A 3412-nucleotide genomic window follows, 5' to 3' on the forward strand; every position below is an offset into this window, starting at 1 on the left:
TTTGCAATATTTATGAATCCCAGAACCCCAAACGGAGGTTGTGTCAGATTTAGCCAACTAAAGTCTAGCTAAGTAAACACGTGCATTCATGCATTGAAGTTCAGAGACTGTCAGTGATGCTAAACTGCTGAAGGCCCCTCGGTGCGTCTCTTTATCCTCCCACTCCAGTTCAACGCTCGCAGGCTGTTTATATGTATGCAGACGTGCGTGTTTGTGTCTGCATGTGTGCGTCCCTGACTTCTCCCAAGGCAGAAAGCAGAGCTTTTTCATTTCAGCAGTGGGAATAGGCCATTTGAATAGGCCAGTGTACGGCTATATCACATTATTAGTAATCATATCTGCTTAAGCCAAGCCTGCTGCTCCAGATGGCTGCTTTCAAGTGCAAATGAAGCAGTGAGACGAGGCCGCCTTTAATACGTACTCACGATTCACAAATAGCCATTGATTTTTTTTCTGTGTCCCCCTCCATCCAGCCAGTCTGGCGGTATTGAGCTCGGATTAAATGGTCTCCTGGGTTTTTAAAAGGAACATTGATTCTTCTAATTAATTGTGCGCCGTTCAGAAGCAGAATGCATAAACTCGTTCGTATTTGCACTTCAAGTCAATTATTTTGAGTTCGGCCGGACAGGGAACAAACAGGCCCGGTGCCTACGAGGAGCTGATGGGAGTCATTTTGTTTCCTCGGGAAGTGTGAATACTCAAATGAAAGAGAGTGATTTCCATTTTAGCTGTACGTCTGAATGGGAATTGACAGGGGAAGAGGTACAGTCGCCCACAGGGATTTCAGATGCCGTGTGAATAACACATGGACATTTTTATGAGCGTGCGCGAGCGGAGAGTGCAAATATAATGTATTGACAAATGCCTACTTTTCATACCTCATCATCATTATCTTAAATGAAATACTTTCACGCTGCTCTCAGAAGCATGCTATTGTTTTACGAATTCAAACAAGGGCGCGTAGTGGGAATTAGCTTTTGATGGGTACCTGCCGAGAGGCCAGCGGCCCGTTCCCACCTGCATTATCTGTGTCTGCTCTTCTCGCGAGCCCTGTACACCTCTGCACCTCTCAGCGCTGACAGCTTTGCTATTTAAGAAGGGGATGGTCCGTTCCTCCAGATTGTAAGAGTGCTCGAAGAAGCGTATTACTCTCCTGATACTTCATTAATCTCCATCAAACGCGGCGACACTGCCACAGCTGACAGCGGGGACAAAGCAGTGTGCTGCTCTCCTCCCAGCTCAGATAATGCGTGTTTTACAGTAGCCCATCATTCATGTTTTCATAACCGCTGGCCAAATTCAAAAACGAATCAAATTTGAGAACAAGGGGGCCCCCTGGTGTTTCGGAGGCCCTACGCAGCTTGCGTATTTATAGGGAGGTTCGGCTCCGTCTAAAACTTACCATGAAATATACCATATTGGTATAACAAAAGGAAAGAGAAAGAAAATATATTCCATTTTTTATTATCAACATCATAAAATGCATTAAACATTACATTAAACCAGGGTTTCCCAAACTGGGCTTAATGTAACAACTGCAGTGGGTTTGTGAGTTGTTAAAAAGATAATAATTAACAAAATCATGAAAATGTAAAATACAAATATTTTAAACACTTGAATGTGTTGTTAAATTATTTTAAATATTAAGTTCCTCAGAGATATTTCAAGTAAATATTTTATTTTATGGTGTTTGTCTGACAAAAACGTTTGCAAATCCCTGCATTACATGAATAAACATGAAAACAACAACGACACCTCCAAAGACACGGTTTCAAATATTATTGTCCAGACTTCCAGAATCAAGAGTTCCTGGAGGTCACTGGATATGATGAAGACAGAGTGTTTCACAGCAATACATCACCAGTGTTTAATAACTTGCATAATTTTAATTTGTTTCATACATGGTCTAATTGCTTGAGAGGTGCTTTTTTCCCTCAAATTCAAAAGCATGTCAAAGCTAAATGGTATGGCACAGTAGGGTTTTTAGAAAAGAACATTTAGAAGGCAAAAGCAAAATATTATGAATAATTTACAACCGCTGTGTGAATAATGTAATGATGTAATCCATAGAAAGTAACTGTAATCTGATTATGAGCATTTTTAAATGTAATCTACTCTAATTACAAGTAATCCAGATTACATGTAATCAGTTACAACGCAGCACTCTATATATGGCCACATTAGATATTTCTTTAGAATTCCATTTTTATTCTCCTTTTTGTCACTTTACAGAAATTAGGATGATTACTTTTGCTGAACTGAATCCTTTCTCCAAGGGTCAGATACTAGAGCCTCTTCCAGCTTCTTGAGCCATAGACTGGAAAACACCATGAATGGATGGCCAGCCCATCTCAGCTGTCAGACATACAGACACGCATTCACACTTTCGCAATTTAGTGTCTGTAATTCACAACCGGAAACCGGAGCACCAGGAGGAAACTCCACACAGAAAGACCTCCAGTCTGGAGTCAAACTGGGGACCTGTACGGTGACAGTGAGCAACCTAACTCAAATGTTTTTCATATTTATTTACTTAGCTGAAATTTTTTTTTTATTGATTCATTGCTTAAACATTGGAACATTACTATTAAATGAATGCTTTGCAGATAATGCAAGTAGCCTCTATTCCTGTCTTTCCTTCACTCTCAGAAAAAAAAGGTACAAAAGCTGTCACTGGGGTGGTACCTTTTCAAAAGGTACACTTTTGTACAAAGCTGTCGCTGGGGTGGTACCTATTCAAAAGGTACACTTTTGTACCTTTTAGGTACTAATATGTACACTTTAGGTACTAATTTGTACCTTTAAGGTACCAATATGGACTCTTTAAGTACAAAGGTGTGCCTTTTGAGAAGGTACCGCCCCAGTGACAGCATTTGTACCTTTTTTCTGAGTGTTCAATATAAGTTTTATATATGGATTTCATGAACATAAGATCATATGTTCAGTGGCTTAGAGAAATAAAACAAGCCCCAGGATTTGAGGTTTCATCATTCATGTCTGTTACAGTGTGGGACAAGCAGAAGTTCAAACTACTAATGCTTAGTATGAGCAAGTATTTTGGAATAGTATAATACATTATGTTTCAGCATTTATCTGTAACATATGTTTTTACTGTTAAAACTAAATTGTTTAATTCACCCTGCATGGCCCAGGAAGTTGAGCCACTTGAGCACATATTTTATAGATGTTTCTTATCATTTCAGTTGATAAGAAGCATTATGAAATATAGCTTTACCTCTATATCATTTTGAATTACCTGGAGAACAACATGAGTATATGTCGACACATCTTACCCCATGCACTCTCCCCTACAGTACGTGTGCGTAATGGAATGGTAATGACTCGAAGGTGTGATCACATTCTCTGCAGGAACCTAGAAAAAAAAAAAAAAAAAAAACACAATCGGCCCCGA

At 39.5% G+C, this 3412-nt stretch overlaps 1 long non-coding RNA gene across 1 annotated transcript in view; it reads right to left on the reverse strand.

Moving 5' to 3' along the window:
• Window positions 1-2217: 2217 nt before the first annotated feature.
• Window positions 2218-3412, reverse strand: part of LOC107671305 (uncharacterized) — a 3302-nt gene continuing 2107 nt past the window's right edge. Inside the window, exons 3-4 of the long non-coding RNA XR_001632184.1 lie at window positions 3294-3373; window positions 2218-2355 (exon numbers count right to left, since the gene is read on the reverse strand). This is a non-coding gene — a long non-coding RNA (uncharacterized LOC107671305). The remainder of the gene's footprint in view (window positions 2356-3293; window positions 3374-3412) is intronic.

This window comes from Sinocyclocheilus anshuiensis, unplaced genomic scaffold, assembly GCF_001515605.1.
Source record: "Sinocyclocheilus anshuiensis isolate Anshui unplaced genomic scaffold, SAMN03320099.WGS_v1.1 scaffold284, whole genome shotgun sequence".
In the NCBI taxonomy this organism is placed as follows: domain Eukaryota; kingdom Metazoa; phylum Chordata; class Actinopteri; order Cypriniformes; family Cyprinidae; genus Sinocyclocheilus; species Sinocyclocheilus anshuiensis.